Source organism: Triturus cristatus, chromosome 11 (assembly GCF_964204655.1).
Source record: "Triturus cristatus chromosome 11, aTriCri1.1, whole genome shotgun sequence".
Classification (NCBI taxonomy): domain Eukaryota; kingdom Metazoa; phylum Chordata; class Amphibia; order Caudata; family Salamandridae; genus Triturus; species Triturus cristatus.
The window spans coordinates 466627339-466649727 of record NC_140594.1 but is presented as its reverse complement, the minus strand read 5'-3'; positions in this window follow the sequence as shown (position 1 = coordinate 466649727).

Below are 22389 nucleotides of genomic sequence, written 5' to 3'. Positions count from 1 at the left end.
GCTACCAATGCTCCAATAATTGGAAATCCATAAAAAAGAAAAAAAAAAAAAGAAATCCTAAAGAGGAATTCTGGAAAAGATAAGGTTTTTAAAAGAAATGCAGAAAGAGCATCCAATCACCAATACGAAGTTTCCAAAAAACATCCAATATTAATCCATCCATGAATCTCGAGCTAGTTCAGAAACAACGTGTTCTTTGTCTTGAAAAGCCATGAAAGAGTTAAAAAAAACATGACGCTAAAAATGTTAAATGTTGCTTTTATTCAAATAGGTTTAAAAAAGTAATAACCTTTTTCTTACAACTTTTTTAAACCTACTTTGAAATTTAAAAAAAAAACTACCCTGACGTGGTGATAACAACACAACCTGCATGGGGATGTAAAAGTGTTTAAAGCAATAATAGAAAACAACTGTATACTGTACAACATCTACCTAACTCCACCTCTCTCCTTTCAATAAACCAAGCTACCTATATGTTAAAAAATGTAAATCATATTGTTCTCACCTGATCTCAGCTTTTCCTTGCATCCAATCTGTAGAAACAGAAGCAAAACAGTGTACATCAAGACTGGAAGTACAAAGGAAAAAAGGACTATTCCTTCAATAAAGTAAATGGGAAAGCATGGGAAAATACATTAACATACATAAAAATAGGATATTTTTCACAATTAAAAAAATAAACATGTTGTGGGTATTTTTACATTACAATAAAATAAAAATATATTTTTTATTAATATTGCTATTTTATTTTAAAACATTTTAAATACTTTACCAAATAAGTATACTCATTTTATAATTCCCTATGACAGTAAATAAATAGTTAATTAATGTTTACACATTAACACTCAGGTGATACACTTCCCAACCCAAACTCCTTTATATCCCTTGCAAACTGCCCCTAATGGTTTGTATTGCAGTTTTTAAAATAATTTAAATAAATCACATAATGATTAGATACCATATATTTTATAAACAGTAGTAATGAGGTATCAAATGTAATTCCTGAGTATTAATAATGTGTATAAATAATATTATGATTAAATATCATATTTTATATTCTATGAACATTAATACCAAGAAATTACACTTAATACCTGAGTATTATTGCACTTTCCCACCCAATACCCTTATATTGTTTGCATCCCATCCCTGTAGGTTTGTGTTACAGTTTTTAAAATAATTTAAATAAATCACATAATGATTAAATATCATATATTTTATAAACAGTAGTACTGAGGTATTAAATGTAATTCCTGAGTATTAATATACTTGTCCACCCAATACTCCTATATCCCTTTCATCCCGTCCCAAAAGGTTTGTGTTACAATCTTGAAAATAATTTAAATAAATAATATTATGATTAAAAATCATATATTATATAAACATGAATACTCAAGTGTTTAATGTAATACCTAAGTATAAATATAATTCCTAACCCAAACCCCTATGTGCTTTGCATCCCGTCCCTAAAGGTTTGTGTAAATAATATTAATTATACTACAATACTATAATACTATAGTACTATAATGTATACACATTAATACTCAGGCATTACATTTATTACTAGAATATTAACATACTACCCCACCCAATAACCCGATATCGCTTGAATACTTTCAAAAAAGCTTTGTGTTACTGTCCTTAAAATAATTATATAAATAATGTTATGATTAAAAATCATATCTTAAGTTCTTTAATTATGACTACTCAGGTATTAGATTTAGTATTAATACATTCCCCACCCAAAACCCCTATATCTCTAAAAGATGCTATTACTTTAAATCATATATAATAAAGTTTTATCATTAATACTTAGGAAATAAATAAATATTACTGATCGATAAATGCATATACCAAATACTTATCTATATACTTTCCTTTATTCTTACTTATATACTTACCCTACAATGCATAGTAAAGGCATGTGTGGTGAGTGTACATTTTTTATACTACTTTGTAGAGGTATGTGTGGTAATGACATATGTTGTAAAAACTTAGGACCTCATTATTAGTCTGACAGTCCACGGACCACCAGACTTGCGGGGGCATGGCAGTGTCAGTCTTCCGTCCACCCTGTTATGACCAGGGTGGTCAGGCTGCCCTGGGACTAATGGAACCGCCAGGGATCAGATGTCATGAGGCCGCAATATGCTTGGCAGAGCAATTGTGGCACTAACACAATAGGAGCAACAGGGGGGGAAAAAGAGAGCGCGGCCGCCCCCCACTCAATCCACTATAACAATCAATGGCCTGCTCTGCGATGCACCTAAATCATGTATCAATCAAACAATGCAATTTCCAAAACTTTATGAATACCAAGTGTATGTTTCCTATCACTATTCATATGTTTAAGGTGTCTCAATTTAAAAGTGTCAAAAACCATCGACGCTCCAATTCTTCCCCAAAAATAACTATAAAAAGGTGAAAAAGGAAAAAGAGCACCTCACGATAGTAACACCAAGGAGGGGTTTGCTGGTTGGTACTCACCAGTATGCCCACTTATCATCATTGGTTGCTCTTATTCCATGTGAAAAACAAAGAAACTAATATATAATTTCAGTGTATAAAAATGGTGAAAAATAATAATAGTGCCAAGTGTATTTACAAGTGTCCACAGAACCCCGGTGAGAACATGAAAAGTTTGATTCTCACCATTAAAAAAACAGTGGTGCTTGCTAGCTTATCGTAACTTTATTAAATGCTGCAAGTTCCCACAATAAAAATGGTTTCAATCAAACCATACCCAGTTCTATAATGCCAACATGTTTCGTTGCCGACCCATCACGCAACTTCTTCAGGGCTAAGGGGTTCCAAATCACCTTCACAAATGGTGCACCTACAATCTCTGATGGTATAAAAGACACAAAGGAAAGCCAGTATAAAATACTCCGTCCAAACATCTGGACGCAAAACTGTATTCAGCAATTTTCATCTACAGAAAAGTGCTCAATCCCATTATTTACCATACGGTTGCGAAGTCTTCTCATACCTGCAACCGTCTTCAAAATGGACCACGTGTCCTCTATTCACGTGTCCCTGGGGTGACTACCAAATAGCTCATCCCCTATATGTATAAAAACAAACAAACATTACTTGCATTTTTCTTTGTGTTATGCATTTTCCAAAAATAGTCCCTTATGGACGCTGTCCTGGCATATATATGGCACGTCTATTCTTGGTATCAAGCCACGAAAATAGGCCAAGACCCACATCGTACTCAACCCGCTAAATATACGGAAGTCGAATGTTAATGTCCATATATAAATCTGCCACTACTCAAAGTACGGTAAACACGTAATCTTTTAATACAATCTTTACTTTCTCCCACTTTCTAGATGTACCTTTTCTCCTGAATGCAAACCTCACGGCTTCATCAAGAAACCGACACCTACTCAGTCATGAGTTAGGCCCCAATTTCACATGATATAACATTTCTATACTTCCTCAACCGATACTCCCGGGGCCCAGGTAATATCGCAAGATATCAATCACACAAACATTCGTCTCACCCAAGCCGCGTCCCTCCGGCGTATGTGCAGCTTCCTCTTTGAGCTCACACTACGCACGGCATAAGGAACGTGGTGGGTCACGCCCTGTTCTGGCGCATTGTCCAATCAGAAGTGTGTATACACTTTTCTACTCGGGTGGCCATCTTAGAGTGGAGTAAAGATATAAAAGATACTTGTGTAACCAGGTAAATAATACCTGACCTCACGACATCGAACCAGCGGGGGACAGCGAGAAAAATCACCCTAAGTTGGATGGTGATTTCTATACAGACTCACTTATAAATCAGATTTTATGGTATTTTCACCTATCACCAAGTCAGCGTCTACTGATTTTATTCCATTCAATCGAGTCGTTCAACCCTATCCGATCTGCCTTCTCTGAAAAAATCCATTGGGCCTCTTTTCTCGCCAGGATAGAATCAATGTTATGCGATTCACCCATTACTCTCTGTGGGGCAGTCCATCTCAAATCCCTTGGATCATGATGTTGCTCAGTGAAATGTTGCACCAACCGAGTTGTTAACTTTTTCGCCTTCAGGGTACTCAGATGTTCTTGTATGCGCACTTTCACCTTTCATGATGTCAGCCCAATATAGTGTAAACCACAACTACAGGACAACCTGTAAATAACGTTAACTGTATTGCAATTACTAAACTTGTTTAAAAACCAAGTTTTGCCATCCTGCAGAGTTACACTTCTAGTGGCTTGAGTAAGATTGCAAACTGAACATGAACTGATGTTTGGACGGAGTGTTTTATACTGGCTTTCCTTTGTGTCTTTTATACCATCAGAGATTGTAGGTGCACCATTTGTGAAGGTGATTTGGAAACCCTTAGCCCTGAAGAAGTTGTGTGATGGGTCGGCAACGAAACATGTTGGCATTATAGAACTGGGTATGGTTTGATTGAAACCATTTTTATTGTGGGAACTTGCAGCATTTAATACAGTTCCGATAAGCTAGCAAGCACCACTGTTTTTTTAATGGTGAGAATCAAACTTTTCATGTTCTCAACGGCGGTTCTGTGGACACTTGTAAATACACTTGGCACTATTATTATTTTTCACCATTTTTATACACTGAAATTATATATTAGTTTCTTTGTTTTTCACATGGAATAAGAGCAACCAATGATGATAAGTGGGCATACTGGTTAGTACCAACCAGCAAAACCCTCCTTGTTGTTACTACCGTGAGGTGCTCTTTTTCCTTTTTCACCTTTTTATAGTTATTTTTGGGGAAGAATTGGAGCGTCAATGGTTTTTGACACTTTTAAATTGAGACACCTTAAACATATGAATAGTTATAGGAAACATACACTTGGTATTCATAAAGTTTTGGAAATTGCATTGTTTGATTAATACATGATTTAGGTGCATCGCAGATCAGGCCATTGATTGTTATAGAGCAATTGTGGCCCCATGAAGCATATTAAGAGTTTCAATACTTCCACACTTTTCATGGGGGAGCGACTGCCCTGAAAAGTGTGGCGGTGAGGAAACAAAGGGGGGCCAACACGGCCCCCTTGTGCATCTGTGCCATGGGGTGCATGCAGGGGGGCACATGTTGTGCCCCCTGGTGTGCATGCATCCAACACAGTAGTTGCACAGTTTAGACTAAAGCATTACATATCATAGAGGTACTGATTTTTGCATTCCCATAGTGGTGCTTATTTCATAGACACTGCTGTGGAAATGCCAAAGAACCCCCTGCCTGACAGAGGAAAACTTCTAATCCCCCTGGTGGTTCAACAACGGGTTTGGTGGTGTGGGAGCGGGGTGGTCCCACTCCAGCACCTCCAAAATCATAATGAGACCCTTATGCGTGGTAGTGATTTGGTGGTAAATGTTTTGCGTGATAAACACTGCGTTGTAATGGTTGTTTTCCCAACAGTGAAGTATAGCTTGGATCCTGTGGAAGGGAAGCAAGCAACCTATGTCCCTATGTCAGGGCATTCCTAGGGCTACAAGATTGAGACTTGCTTGGTATAATATATATATAAAACACCAATACAAGGAGAGACAGTTGCAATGAAACGAGCCATGACAATCTCCAAGTTTAGGATGTGCATTTTGCTAATTACCCTACATGATTTAAATGCTACAAGCAATTCAGAACATCAAGATCAAGAATAAACACAGGCCAGATTTGAAGGTGTCAACATATCTCAATCCAGTGCCGGAACCAGCCCCTTCAAGGCCAAGTCTACATTTTTCCGTATGATGCCAAAAGACGCTATCGATATTTTTCACGATAGAGTGACTGAAGATTTGAAACATCTATATCGTATGGTCAATACATGTAAAAAAAGAAGAAAGCATCATGATAAACTATATGAAAATTTGATAAGAAAATTAAAAACTAATCAGGAAGTTGTAATAAATAAATCTGATAAGGGTGGCAATATCGTCATCTGGCCACGAAAAGAATACATCCAGGAGACTGTGTGATTGCATGAGCACCTCCTGAGGCGGAAGCCGGGAGGTTGTGTGATTTGCATTGTTGCTGATTTTACTTGATTTTAAAATTGAACTTACTGCAATATCGGCGTTTTTCCCTTTCTGTGGCAACTTTAAGTAATCCAGCCTGATTTGGTGGGCTCTATTCACCCACTTCGCTCCCCCTCTTTCCCGCTGCCCTGGTCCCCTCCCAGCCGAGCATTGAGGCTGTGGAGCCGGTCCCAGGCACTGAATAGCGGCGGCCATCTTGGGTGTGGGTGGGATTGACAGCGCTCTAGTTGCGCATAAAAGGGGTCCCGGTTCGCCCAGCGCTTGACTGTGTGATTGCATGAGCACCTCCTGAGGCGGAAGCCGGGAGGTTGTGTCATTTGCATTGTTGCTGATTTTACTTGATTTTAAAATTGAACTTACTGCAATATCGGCCTTTTTCCCTTTCTGTGGCAACTTTAAGTAATCCAGCCTGATTTGGTGGGCTCTAATCACCCACTTCGCTCCCCCTCTTTCCCGCTGCCCTGGGCCACTCCCAGCCGAGCATTGACACTGTGGAGCCGGTCCCGGGCACTGAATAGCGGCGGCCATCTTGGGTGTGGGTGGGATTGACAGCGCTCTAGTTGCGCATAAAAGGGGATGTCCATGTCTTCGCGCAGTGAACGCGTACAGCGAGCACGCCTGACTCACGCCGGAGTCGCGCCAGAGTCTTCCCGCCTACGCCCATCCATGCCAGGACGGGCCCAGGGACACAGGACCTGGTTCCGCCTTCTACAGTCCCTGTCCATCATGGTGATAGTTACATCTATACTAGTAAGGAGCTTAATTACCACCCCCCCGCACAGTGCACTACGTGTGTATTGCCAGTTCATAATTTTAAATGCACCCACTGTGGCTTTATCATGGGTAAAATGTCAAGGTGTAATCAACTGAAAGCGTTACATAAATGGGGTAAACCGAGGGGTAGAACTAGGGCTGCTAAAATTCCCTCCTCCCCCACAAAACTGCAGTTTTGGAGTGTGAACTGTAGATCACTTCCAAAACATAAGACCGACATCTACGACTTTATAGTAGATGAAAATCCTGACGCCATGTTCCTTACAGAAACTTGGCTTCAGGCTTGCTCGGGGCCTGACATTGCCATGGCGATTCCCGATGGTTATAAACTGGTTAAAATAGATAGAGACACTGGTAAAGGAGGTGGCATTGCGATTATTTTTAAGTCAAACTATACATGCACTCTTGATGCCTTCCCCATGCTTGGATGCGAAGCCAGACTATTTAAGCTCGCTACTAGTCCCCAGTTTACTTTGTCTGGTCTCCTGATCTATCGTCCCCCTGGGGAACGCTACAACCTGGATAACTTCCTTTTCAGACGTTATTGCCTCTCTTTCTCTGAAAGCGGCCAACTTCTCTATTCTTGGCGACCTGAACCTCCATTTGGAAGATGGTCAATGTAATGTCAGCAAATTGTTTTTATCTGAATTGGAAGCCTTAAATATCTTATTATGCAATTCTGGGTCCACACATTCTGCTGGACATTTACTGTACCCTGTTCTTTCTAATCTTCCTTTTGAATGTTCTTTTCCTGCCCGTCCTTTGGAATGGTCGGACCATTATGCTGTTCACCTTGCCTTATCTCAGACAGGAAATCAAAATAAAAAAAGCAGCAGTAAGGATGTGTTTATACGTCGTTGGCACAAACTTAATATTATCGATCTCAACACACGTTTATCGAATACTCTTCCTAACACCAACACATCCACATCTGTATTAAACTCTGAAGTATTCAAATGGCTGAACTCTGCCATCGATGAACTTCTTCCCTTAACACTAAAAAACTCTTCATCTCATCGACCTCCTGCGCCTTGGTTCTCTGAAGATCTAAAACGCATGAAAACTAGCTGTAAGATCTCTGAGAGAAAATGGAGACGTTCTTACTCTGCCTCCCGTAAAATAGCCTACAAGGAAGCACTTAGGGACTATCATCATCATTGTAAAATGGCCAGAGCTGCCTATGTCTCGAACACAGTAACAACCGCCCAAAACTGTCCTCGTACTCTTTTTTCGGTTGTGAAGAAATTAACAGGAGCAGATACGGTACCAGCCCCTCCCGAACTGGAAGAGGCTCAATGCAATTCTGTTGCGAATTTTTTCATATCTAAAGTAGAGCGCATCTATGACTCATTAAGTACTTCTACATCTAATGATACGCCTCTGCCTGACCCTATTCCTACTCCAGATATTTCACTCCTCTCAAGGACGAAACTTGCAAACTGGTTACCTTTTGATGATGCCTCTTTTTCCCATTGCCTAAATAGCAACAAATCTGGCTCCCCACGGGATCCGGTACCCGCCAAGATTTTAAAACTACTTGAACTTGGCCCACGTCAAGTGCTAATGCAACTTCTTAACTCTTCATTACTTGAGTCATATGTTCCACAGGAGTGGAAGCATGCAATGATAATTCCTCTATTAAAAAAGGCTGGAGCGGATATCACCAACTTGTCTAACTTCAGACCAATTTCATTGCTCCCCATTCTATCAAAGATCCTGGAAAGGCATATAAATACACAATTGACACATTTTGGGGAGAGCTCGGCTTTTTACATCCGTCCCAATCAGGCTTTAGAGCGCATCATTCAACTGAAACCACCCTCCTAGGAGTTACCGAGAACCTGCGTCACAGTGTCGATCGCGGTGAAACATTAGCCTTGATCCTTCTCGATCTCAGTGCAGCGTTCGACACTGTGTCTCATTCCATCCTCCTCGCGACTCTCCGGTCTCTGGGAGTAGAGGGTGCGGCTCTAGCCTGGACAGCCTCTTTTTTAAAAGATCGCACTTTTCAGGTGTTTTCTCCTTCTGCTTCTTCTACAACTTATCCCTCGGCGTATGGTGTTCCCCAGGGGTCGATACCCAGCCCCTTATTATTCAACATTTATGTAAGACCCCTAGCTACTATTGTGGAGGAAGCTGGTCTCACACTGTATTCCTACGCCGACGACTCACAGATCATTTTTTCTCTCTCTAATAAAGAGTGTAATAACACCTCTGCTCTGAAAGAAGGTCTGATTCGTGTCTCCAAATGGATGAAGAGTCATTTTTTGAAGCTTAACGGTGATAAAACCGAGGTAGTGATACTATGCAAGAACAAGGATCTCTGGGGCCCCCACCATTGGCCCAATGATATGGGACCGACCCCGCAACCTGTAACTGCAGTTCGCAATTTCGGGTTTATCATTGATGAGAAACTTACAATGAGACAGCAGGCTGTAAAGGTGGCCTCTATCTGTTTTGCCACCTTGAGATGGCTTCAGAAGATTTTGTGGATGTTGCCCCTCTCCACACAAAGAACGGTAGTCCAGGCGTTGGTTGTTTCCTGCCTGGACTATGGCAACGTCCTATACCTTGGAGCCGACTTAACAACTATAAAAAAACTTCAGGTTGTGCAGAACGCTGCTGCCCGTCTGCTCTGCAATGTTCCTAGGAGAACTTCTGCTTCCACAGCACTTCGTGACCTTCATTGGCTTAAAAGTTCAAACAGAATTACATTCAAAGCCCTGTGTCACATTTTTTAAATCAAACACGGCTCAGCCCCAAAATATCTTCAGGGCCTTATTCAGGCCTATAAACCCAGTCGAACTCTAAGATCATCAGTACACGGTGATTTTTCTGTTCCCAGATTTAGGCTAGTAAAGATGGGGGGCCGCACCTTTGCCTATTTAGGTCCTAGATTTTGGAATGCTCTTCCTGTGACCCTAAAGACAGAAACCAATCTTTTTCGTTTCCGCAAGGGACTTAAAACTTGGCTCTTCCAGCAGTAATTTGTAGCCCAGTAAAATCAGCTTGACATTCCATTTTCTTCTCCAGTCTGTCCCTAAGTGCTGGGAAACCCACTGTGGGTAGCTGTGCGCTCTAGAAGTTTAAATAAATAAATAAATAAAACAAGGCAACTGAGTAATACAGACTGTTATAAGAAAGCTACCATGACAGAATACGCAAAGTCAAAAGAATCGAGCCTACTATCTTGGAAGAGACATGGCCTCATATCAAATCAAGAATATAAATATCTGCATAATGAATTTCCTATCATACCGACTTTGTACCTTATACCAAAAATACACAAAGGGGTAAAACCAATGCTGGGCAGACCAATCATATCTGTTTTGGGAGTAATAAGTGAAAATATAAGCAGATATGTTGATTACTTACTCCAGAGTCATGTCCAGGCACTGCCTACGTGCATAAAGGACACCGGTGATTTCTTGAATAAGATGAAATCAATACAATGGTCATTGAATTTGCTTTTAATAACTTTGGATATAGAGTCGCTCTATACGAGCATTGACCATCACGTTGGGTTAACAGATGTTAAGCATTATTTGGACACCAGATCTTTGAATAAGCAGTCATAATATCATGCTGCTTGAACTTATCAAATGGTGCCTTTTTAACAACTTGTTTATGTTTGGAAAGGAAACATACAGACAGAAACATGGTGTAGCAATGGGAGCCTGCTTCTCTCCCAGGGATGCATGTTTACACGTAGGCTGGTGGGAGGAGCAGGTTCTAATGGGCAACTATGCCAGATTGTTTGCCACTCATGTTCAGTATTGGCTACGTTTTATTGATGATGTTTTTAGAGTATGGAAGGGGGATCACACAAGTGAAGAGGCCTTCATCAAAGAAATCAATACTAACAATTTGAACCTAAAATTCACGTCACAGATTAGCCAACATAAAGTAGATTTCTTAGATACTACTGTGTATGTAGAAGGAAATAAATTGGAGACTACCCTACATAGAATAATGACAGCTGCCAAAGCCACCTTGCACGCCAGGAGCTCACATCCTAAACACCTAATCAGGAGTATTCCTTATGGAGAATTGATCAGATTAAAAAGGATATGTAGCACCGAGGAAGAACTGCTGAATTGCACAAAAGAGGCTTTACTAAGATTTAAAGCAAGAGGGTACAGTGAAAGTATCCTCAAGGAAGCAAAAGAAAAAACTGAGTTGAAAACTAGGGAAGCTTTATTGGAACCAGGCATTGTCAGTACAAATGTAGAGCAAGATCTAGCATCAGGAGACACAGTAAAAATGATACAACACTTCTTATTACAACTTACAAGAAACAACAAAAACAATTAAGGGTCATTCTTAACAAGAATTGGCCGATAATACTAACCAATGCTGTGTTGGCACCTATGCTACCCTCTAAACCAACACTGACCTATAGAAGAGCAGTCTTCATGAGTGACCAGTTGGTCAGAAGTAGCCCTGAATTAGCGGCCAACACCACCTGGCTCCAACCCAAACATGGCTTCTATAAGTGTGCTACATGCAGGGCCTGTAAGTTCGGTGTGAATAAAACCCACTATGAGACTCCTTTTAATGATATGAGTATACCAATAAGGGGCCATTGCACTTGTCGCACAGAATATGCAATTTATGTGCTAACATGTACGTGCGATTTGAAGTACATTGGAAGTACCAAGTTGCAAGCACATTTACGCATCCTGCAGCATTTGAGGGCAATAGTAAACAGTGATGCATCTTACCCAGTGGCATGCCACTTTAAAGCAGTACATGGAAACAACTTAAATTGCCTGAATAGAGAGTGCAGACTGCGACAGTTGGTAACTCAAATGATTATGGAGTTTGATAGTAAGAGCCCAAAAGGACTCAACACCATAGAGGATCTGTATAATTTCCTATAAACATGATAGATTAACCTCCACGTAACAATTCTGAGTAGGAGCAGTGATTTTTTCGTATACATTTTTGTGTGGAATATGCTAGGATAAGATGTAAATAGTATGACTAGCCTCATGAGTATACACATGAACAACTTAAATAGTTTTTTTCTTTGTATATACATCATAACTTTAAAAAAACCAAAATATATATATATATATATATATATATATATATATATATATATATATATATTCGTTAAAAAATGTGCTTTTATTTTTGCACTTATATACACTTGCCACTTTTTTGCACTTTGCACATTATTGCATAATTTTGCATATAGAAAACACAGAGGAACTTGCAGGAGTGGTACTATGAAGATAATGCTGCTATAATCTAATTCAATCAGGATGTACTGTTGTATGTGGATTCCACATATGCCATGCTTATTTGCATATATATAAATATTATGACCTAATACTGTGACTCCATGGAGGATAAAAATTGTTTCAAAATTTTCATTCATGCAGAGATATGAATCATATGATTTTGAATCAATGATCTTAGAATTAAACCTATTTATAATTGTGGTTTTAAATATATATGTATTTATTTATGTATATATTTATATATATATTTATATATGTGTAGGAGCATTACAGAGGTTAATTGCACGACATATGCAACATGAGTATGGTTTTATTGGCTTGTTATAAATATACTGTTTTCAGAATAAGGGTGTATATACACAAATTCTGAATGTATATATGTATGTAGTTGAAATGGAACAGCTTTGCCAAAATATAATTGAAAAATGTTTAAAAAGTACAAGTGTTACAACTAAGTTTGAAATTCTATCAATAGTCTGCATTGTTGGGGTCACATGATATGCAAATGAAAAGAAAAAAACTTTTAAATGTCTCACCGAAAGCCATTATCGCACATATTAGAGGAGTTCGAGCATTCTTTCTCGCCGTCCTGGAGGTTAAGGGATGCAATACAATTGTGTGTGTATATATATATTAATGTGAGGTGGAGGAGAATCCCACATGGGATGTGGTGCTGCGAACTACAAGGACCACAATTCTGAGCACTAGCGACACGCCCATTGGGGCGGATACATGAGGACTTGTAAAGATGACCGCGCACTGTTTTCAATCACCCCGGAGAACACCTGTGAGCAAGGGCGCCAGCCCGAAACGCGTAAGGTGATAAGAAGAGCTCTGAATGTTTCCTGTACATTGTGCCACAACCTCCAATAAAAGAAGTGCAATACTCATCGAGAGTGCTTCCTCGAGCAAGGGCAACCTTTTCTTCCAATATATATATATATATATAAATATAAATATTTACTGACAAAGTCACATATTTTAAGGACGTTATAGTTAGCTGGACATTTCACTCGTACAAAACCAGAGAAATGTGTCCGTTATAGTTAGTTGAGCTAACTATAACTCGCACCCTCACAATGCACTGCTGATGACATCACATATTACATCACTCATGACATGGTCAGTGAAATCACTGATGACATCGCTGATGACATCTCAAATGACATCATTGATGACATCACTGATGACATCATCCAGTGACTATGTGTTCCTGTAAAGTTTAACTATGTTTTATATATATATATATATATGCCAAGGTGTATTGAAGAATGAGTGGGTGTATAAGTGTCTGAATGGATGATTTAGTAGGTGCGTGACTGACTGTAAAAGTAAGTGATTAATCGTGTCTTACGGAAAGCATGGGTTAGTGACTAAACTGTGTGAATGTCTGTATTAGTCTGTCAGTTGCTGTGTAAGCGGCTGCATGGGTAGGTGAGTAGCTACATGAGTGTCTATATGGGTAATTTATTGATTGTCTGAGTATCTGTATGGGTGCCTGAGTGTCTCTGTGGGTGGGTGGGGGTGTTTGACTTGGTGCAAATATGTGTGAGTAGGTGATTCACTGGGTGTATGGGTTCAAGAGTGCATCGGTGAAGGGCTGTATGGGTGAGTGAGTGTGTGTGTGGGGATGTTGGTGAGTGAATGGATGTCTCAGTGGTACATGTGTGAGTAACTACATATGTGAAAGGTAGTATATGTGAGTGTTGGAGTATATAAAGGACTATATGTGAGAGTGAGTGATTGTGAGAGTGGCTGTATGGATGAGTGTGTGCTTGTGTCAGTGATTGTAGAAGAGAGCAAGTATGTGTTAGTATCTATATGAATAAGTGAAGTGGTGTGTGTATAACTGTATAGGTGAGTAAATGGGAGTGTGATTGATTCTTTGCATGACTGACTAGGTGTTTGAGTAACTCTATGGGTGAGTGGTGGTGTGTGAGTGTCTGAATAGGTGTATGAGTGCATATGATAGTGCTGTATTGATGAGTGACTGCATGTATGAGTAACTGTATTGGTGAATGAGTGGACGTGTGTGTAGACATAGGAATCAATGACTGGGTATGTAGTAACTGGTATTGGTGTGTCTATGGTTTCGAAAATGGTAGTCTGCATTATAGAGTGGCTGTATCGAAGGTTATATTAGGATGTGAGAAGGTGCATCAGATTATCACGTGGATTATGTCATCAGTGATGTCATTTGAGATGTCATCAGTGATGTCACTGACCGTGTCATGAATGATGTAATATGTGACGTCATCAGCAGTGCATTGCGGGGGTGTGAGTTATAGTTAGCTCAACTAACTATAACAGCCAAAATTCTCTGGTTTTGTACGAGTAAAAATGTTCAACTAACTATAACGTCCTTGAAACCTGTGTTTTTTTCAGTGAATTTCTATGTTTTTTTTAATGTTAATTTCTAACTATAACGTCCCTGAAACCTATGGTTTTTTCAGTGAATTTCAAAAGTTTTTTAAATGCTAATTTCTAACTACAAAGTCTCTTAAACCTGTGGTTTTTTCAGTGAATTTCAAAGGTTTTTTAAATGCTAATTTCTAACTATGCCTGCAGAGGTAGGGGATGTGCAGAAAGAGGAAGAAAGGTGCAGAAAGAAGCAAGAGAAATGCATAAAGAGGCAACAAAAGTCCAGAAAGGCAAAGAAAAGTGTAGAAACAAGCAAGAGATATGCAGAAAGAACCAACAGAGGTGCAGAAAGAGGCCTTGTTTCAAAGTCATCGTGTGCCCCCAATGTTTTGCTGACTGATACTGGTGGTAACTGACTTTGACTAACCAGGCCCGGAGCCAGTGCTATGCTGAAAGACACTCAGAATACAGTGAAAACACCTACATACACTAGGGTATACTATGGGTTGGGTAATCCCTGAAATTGGCATGATCTCCCCTGTAAGGCCCAAGTACATAATAGGGCAGGGGGATTAAAAGTACCTCTAACTCAGAGGTGCAGAAAGAGGCACGAGAGGTGCATAAACAGGCAGGAAAGGTGCAGAAACAGGGAACAGGGGTGCAGAAAGAGGCAAGTGAGGTGCAGAAAGAAATTAAAAGCAGTGCAGAAAGAACCAAAAGAGGTAGAAAAAGAGGCAAGAGGGGTGCAGAAGAAGGTAGGAGGGGTGCACTAAGAGGCAAGAGTGTTACAGAAAGAGGCAGGAGGGGTGCTGAAAGAAGTGCAGAAAGAGGCAAGAGAATTGCTGAAAGAAGCAACAGAGGTGTAGAAAGAAGCAAGAGAATTGCAGAAAGAGGCAAGAGATCAACAGAAAAAAGCAACAGAAGTGCTGAAAGAGGCAAGTGAGGTTCAGAAACAGGCAGGAAATGTGCAGAAATAGCGAACAGAGGTGCAGAAAGAGTAAAAAGAGGTGCAGAAAGAGAAAAGAGGGGTACAGAAAGGGGCAAGCGAGTTGCAGAAAACAGCAACAGAGGTGCTTAAAGATGCAAGTGAGGTGCAGAAAGAGGCAAGAGATCTGCAGAAAAAACAACAGAGGTGCTGAAAGAGGCAAGTGAGGTACAGAAAGAAGCAAGAGAGGTGCTCACAGAGGCAAGAGGGATGCAGAAAGAGGCAAGAGCAGTACAGAAAGAACCAAGAGAACTGCAGAAAGCAGCAACAGAGGTGCAAAAGGAGGCACGAGGGGTGCAGAAAGAAGGAAGAGAAGTGCAGAAAGAAGCAACAGAGATGCTGAAAGAGGCACATAGGGTCCAGAAAGAGGCAAGAGAAGTGCAGAAAGAAGCAACATAGATGCCAAAAGAGGCAAGAGAGGGGCAGAAAGAAGCAAGTGAAGTGCAAAAGAGGCAACAGAGGTGCAGAAAGACACAAGAGAGGTGCAGAAAGTCAACAAGCAAGAGAAGTACAGAAAGAGGCAAGAGCATTGCTGAAAGAAGCAACAGAGGTGTAGTAAGAAGCAAGAGAAGTGCAGAAAGAGCCAAGCGAGGTGCAGAAAGAAGCAAATGCAGTGCAGAAACAACCAGCAGAGGTGCTGAAAGAGGAAACAGAGGTGCAGAAGGAGGCACAATAGGTCTAGAAAGATGGAAGAGGAGTGCAGAAAAAAGAAACAGATGTGCTGAAAGAGTCACGAGGGGTGCAGAAAAAAGGAAGAAAATTGCAGAAAGAAGCAACAGAGGTGCTGAAAGAGGCATGAAGGGTACAGAAAGAGGCAAGAGAAGTACAGAAATAGGAAAGAAAGATGTAGAAAGGGGCAAGAGAGTTGATTAAATTGTGTAGAGGGGTGCAGAAAGAGGCAGGAGGGGTGCAGAAAGAATTAACAGAGGTGCAGAAAGACGCAAGAGAGGTGCAGAAACAAGCAAGAGAAGTGTAGAAAGAGCTAAGAGAATTGCTGTAAGAAGCAACAGAGGTTTAGAAAGGAGCAAGAGAAGTTCAGAAAGAGGCAAGTGAGGTGCAGAAAGAAGCAAGAGCAGTGCAGAAAGAGGAAAGAAAGGTACGAAAAGAGGCAGGAGGGGTGCAAAAAGAAGGAAGAAAAGTGCAGAAAGAGGTAAGAGAATTGCTGAAAGAAGCAACAGAGGTGTAGAAAGAAACAAGAGAATGGCAGAAATAAGCAACAGAGGTGCAAAAGGAGGCACAAGGGGTGCAGAAAGAAGGAAGGGACGTACAGAAAGAAGCAACAGAGATGCTGAAAGAGGCACAAAGGCTGCATAAACAGGCAAGAGAAGTGCAGAAAGAAAGATTAAAAAAATAATCCTGCAGTGCAGAAGGTTTGTTTATGTGGCCTGTGTCTTTAGTATTCCCAGTATGCTAGACTACCCTTTTCAGCATCCTATTACCTTTTGGCACAGCACGCTGCTCTTATATTTCACCCACCAGGCAAACTAGCAATTATAAAAAACTCGCAATATTATTAGTTCAGTTTGCAAATATCGCATATACTTTCTGATGATTGAACCCACGAAAGATAAGGGGCTTCTTCTTAAAATATAGAGTCATTTTATAAAATGATGAAAATGGCTAGCTTAGAATTGTGGCATCTCACTGTGGCTTAAAATGTAAATGAATCGAGCTATAGGGAGTGATTCTGTATGTCAAAGTTCAAGTTTGCATGCATCCTTCACACAAATTTTACGATTTATTTTATCATCGTTCAGACAAATGAAAACATGTTAAAAGCTTTTACTAATTTATCATTTGTTTCACTAACAGGGAAAATAAAGTGTGAATATCAATGCCACACACGGTTTTACGTAAATGTTGCTTTACAGTCACCCACTGATATTGGACACATGCTGCACACCATAACGAGACTGTTTCATACGGTGCGATGGGCATCCAATATCAGTGCGGCAGCCAAAAGACTCCTCTTCAAACTCCCACAGATATTTTCATTTATTCCCCTGAGTATTCCAAGATAGCTAAAAAACTTTGAATCTGATCTAAAATGTGATTTCAACTAACGGCCTAAGATCTGATATTGAAAGAGACGTTCAGCTCCTTGTCTGTGTTTTGTAGATAACAATGCCTTTAGTGAAAATAAAGAACAGTGCAGGAGTCAACATGTAAAGGCATGTTTTTGTCATGTTACCACAACCAAGGGCATATTTATATGCCCCTATCGCCACAGGGACGTAATTTTTTTTGACGTTCCTGTAGCGATACATTCTTTGCCTTATTTACAAAGTAGTGCTAAGCCACTTACCGTGGCTTAACGCTGCCTTGTAAATAAAGCACCCTTTCACGCTATAGTTAGCGTGAAAGGGGTGGGCAATGGGTGTTGCGGTGAGCATTCCGCTGCAACATACATTGATTTTGATTGTGACTCATATTTATATGGGTGGTGCAAAATTGGGGCAGCACCAAAATTAAGACCAAAAAAAGCCTGTTCTTAACATGGTGCAACGAGGAGAAATGCTTTCTCATAGTTTTTGATGTTTCTGTGTGCTGCATTGTGCAGCACACTAAGAAATAGCAAAGCGCCATGCATTTTAAAAATGATGATTTGCAACTTCTATGTGTGCTGCATGAAACAGCACACATAGAAGATACAAATCGCCATTTAAGATTGTTTATGTCCAGGAAGGGACAAAAACATAATTCCCCCTCAATGCAGGCACCCTTGCATTATGGCGAAAGGGTGCCTGCAACGGCACTAGGCAGCTGTAATTAGCGCCAGCACAGGGGGAATGCAGGGCTGCACCATATTGTTGTAAATTTAGTGCATCTCTGTGTTTCAGATGTGGCATGGCACAGTGCTAAGCCTAAAAGGCTAACACCATACTCAGTCACTTCTTTGTAAATATGCCCCTCAGTGCACAAAATAAAAGACTGTACAGATAGGAAAAATCAAACTGGAATAGTCAGTTCGTGTTTGAAACAAAATGAATCTTGTAACAGCTTGCATTCTTACAAGCTTGGATTGACGTATACACTCTATTATGTATTTGACAAGCCAAAAGGATTCCACTTATCCTAGAACTATTTTCTGTGAACTGTGTCCTTCTTTGGTGGCATGCTGGTGCCGTTTAAAGTTTTAATTCACTAACTTGCTCCTTTACTCACTCCATATACACCAATCATATGCCCATTATGATGGGTTTACTTAGGGCCTGATTATGAGTTTTAGCGGTCCTTTAGCGGGAGACATGCCACTGCTCTGCTCTAGGACAACCAAAATTCACCCCCACCCTCCTGCCAGATTACATCTAATTTTAAGGTCTGGCCGGCAGTGTGATGGTCCCACAGTGGTGATGCTTAAAGACTCATTGTGAGACTTTTAAACAGTACCCCAGCAGGTCCGCCAGTACACTTTCCTACACAGGAAGCGATGCACCTCTTACAGAAATGCAGGGGGGACAACATGTGTCCACCTACATGCACCTCCGTGCACGGGGGCAAGAGCCTTCCTTTCCCCACCATCAGCCTTTTTTATGGAGGAAGAACCTCCATGACAGCGTGCTGACAATGAGGAAAGTCATAATATTTCAGGGCACCACCAAGCATATTTCAGCCCTCAGACTGCCGTGCCACCTCCAGAGGATGGCGGTTCCCGGACAGCTGCAGCGGTGAAATGTCGGTTTGACTGCCAAACTTGTAATTAGGCAGTCGGGCTGCCGGTGTGGCGGTGGCTGGACTGCCACTGCTGCACCCCCATGAGTCTGTCGGTCCATGGACTGCCAGACTCGTAATAGGGCCCTTAGTGTGCTGTGAATATCTAGAGTAAATCAATCACACAACAGTTGAAGAGAGACATAATTGCAAATACTCTAAACCACTGTCAATCACTGTGAGTAAAATTCCAATCCATTGTTTCATTCCTACTGTGCCACTCTAGACAGAGTCCCGCCTTATGCATATTAGTACTGATACCTTTCCTCATGGGAACAGTCCCTCTTGAACTTCCATATGAGGCTCCTACAGAAGTGAAAACAAGCAACTTGAAACTGTTTCAGAATTCTTAGACCACCATGGCATGCAGAAATCAGACAATAGGTTGCTCAAATATGGTGGCTATCTTTATTGTAAGGAGAGGTTAACAGAGCCCAGGAGTCATTGGAGGTGTGTGCAGTATGTTTCATCCTATTGCAAATACAGAATGGTTACTCTGGGAGACACTGTGGAAAGGACTACAGAGCATACCCCCCTGCCTCTGCAATGGAGATTGAAGTTTGCGAAAATATTCAACACATAAAAATGCCAGCATCCACCTCCAATGAACCATGTGGATCAGATTTGAGGGAGGAATCCCAAAACATTCCAATGCATGTAGCTTGTATTATTCCCACAGCACCCAATTTGAGGAGATTGATACAGAGGCAAAAACATGCAAGTAATCCCCATAGAGGAACACCACAGACCTATTTAGAACTTAATATCCCCCCTGAGCTATACTTTTTTTTACTAATGAACCTTTCCTCCTTTATGACAACGAAAACCCTTTCAAAGGAATGCTAATATTTACCACCACCCATAACTTGGCAAACTTTGAGAAAAGTGAAATTTGGATGATGGATGGAACTTTTTAATCAACTCCCCATCCATTCACCCAGTTTACACTATTCATGCTAAAATAAACCACACAACTGTCCTATTGGCATACAGCTTACTTTCAGAATAGCAATTCTCAAAATAGACTGCATTGTTATCAGTAATAAAAACCAGAACTGTGAATAAAAGTCCAATGAAATTATAATTGACTTTGAATTACAAATGATAAATACTATTACTAAAACGACGCAAACTGAAAGATGTTTTTTTCACTTTTCCCAGGCATATTGGGGAAAAATTAAAAAAACAACCTGAGCTGAAGATTACATGTCAAGCAGTAAACTACAGTATCAGCTTTATGTTTTTTACCTCCTGAGTGTGTGGATGAATTTTACACATCAATTACAGAATCTGAATATGTTACACAAAACGAAGAAAAATTGGACCAACTCCTGGATTACGTAGAGGACATGCGGATTGGTAACATCTTAGCAGGTTAGGTCACAGGAGGAAGCCACGTTTTCCCATTGCCTGGTGAGATTGTTACTTGATCTGCTTAGAGGGAGATGCAAAGTCATACAATGCCATAGAAGGATGGCAACATTCATTTAACAAAACAGTTGGAAGAGCTCACCGTAACCTGCACAATTTATTGGAAATTTTGAAGTAGGAACAAAGCCTCCAAGAAATAAGACTGGCACATTCATGAACAGGTAGTCTGAACCCTTGTGTTTCAAAAACAAATAAACATCAGAGAGATGATTGGCAAAAAGCCATCAATTTCCATTGATGGGAGCTTCAGAATACCTGGACAATATTACGTACATCCTACACTTGTAACATACAAACAACCTGTAGATTTACTTGACTGTTTTAACAACATTTTCTAATTAAATCAGAATTATTTTGAAATACATGCAAGGAAAACTTGGGGTTCCTACCTGTAGTTGTTTTCTTTCTTGCACTCTTGGTGGCATTTCATAACACTTGTCACCAGGAGTGTTCACTACTCCAATAATTCAAGAGGGAATCCAACATCCAAAGAAAAGGCCAGCTCCAGTATTTTCTTTTTTTAAAGACTGCTACTAATGCTCCAATAATTGGAAATCCATAAAAAGTTAAAAAATAAAAGAAATCCTAAAAAGGAATTCTTGAAAAGATAAGGTTTTTAAAAGAAATGCAGAAAGAGCAACCAATCACCAATACGGAATTTCCCAAAATCATCCAATATTAATCCATCCATGAATCTCAAGCTAGTTCAGCAATGATGTCTTCTTTGTCTTAAAAAGTCATGAAAGTGTTAAAAAAAACATTACACCAAAAATGTTAAATGTTGCTTTTTACCAAATAGTTTTAAAAAAGTAATAACCTTTTTCTGACAACTTTTTTAAACCTACTTTGAAATCTAAAAAAAACAACTACCCTGACGTTGTCATAAGAACACAACCTGCATGGGGATGTAAAGTGTTTAAAGCAATATTAGAAAACAATTGTATACTGTACGACATCTACCTACCTCCACCTCTCTCCTTGCAATAAACCTAGCTACCTATATGTTAAAAAATGTAAATCATATTGTTCTTACCTGGTCACAGCTTTTCCTTGCATCTTATCTGTAGAAACAGATGCAAAACGGTGTACGTCAAGCTTGGAAGTACAAAGGAAAAGAGGACTATTCCTCCATTAAAGTAAATGGAAAAGCATGGGAAAATACATTAGCATACATAAAACTATGCTATGCATTGTTAAAAAAGAATTAGGATATTTTTTATTATTTAAAAAATAAACATGTTGTGAGTATTTTTACATTCCAAAAAAATTAATATATTTTTGATTACTATTGCTATTTTATTTAAAAATATTTAGTATACTTTACCAAAAAAGTTCATTCATTGTATAGTTACCTATGACAGTAAATGAATAGTTAATTAATGTTTACACATTAAAACTCAGGTGATACACTTCCCAACCCAAACTCCTTTATATCCTTTGCAAACCGTCCCTTATGGTCTGTGTTGCAGTTTTTAAAATAATGTATATAAATAATATTATGATTAAATATCATATTTTAGATTCTATGAACATTAATACCCAAGAATTACACTTAATAACTGAGTATTAATGCACTTTCCCACCCAATGCCCCTATATTGCTTGAATCCCATCCCTGTAGGTTTGTGTTACAGTTTTTAAAATAATTTAAATAAATCATATAATGATTAAATACCATATATTTTATAAACAGTAGTACTGAGGTATTAAATGTAATTCCTAAGTATTAATATACTTGTCCACCCAATACTTCTATATCCCTTTCATCCCATCCCAAATGGTTTGTGTTACAATCTTGAAAATAATTTAAATAAATAATATTATGATTAAAAATAATATAATATATAAACATTAATACTCA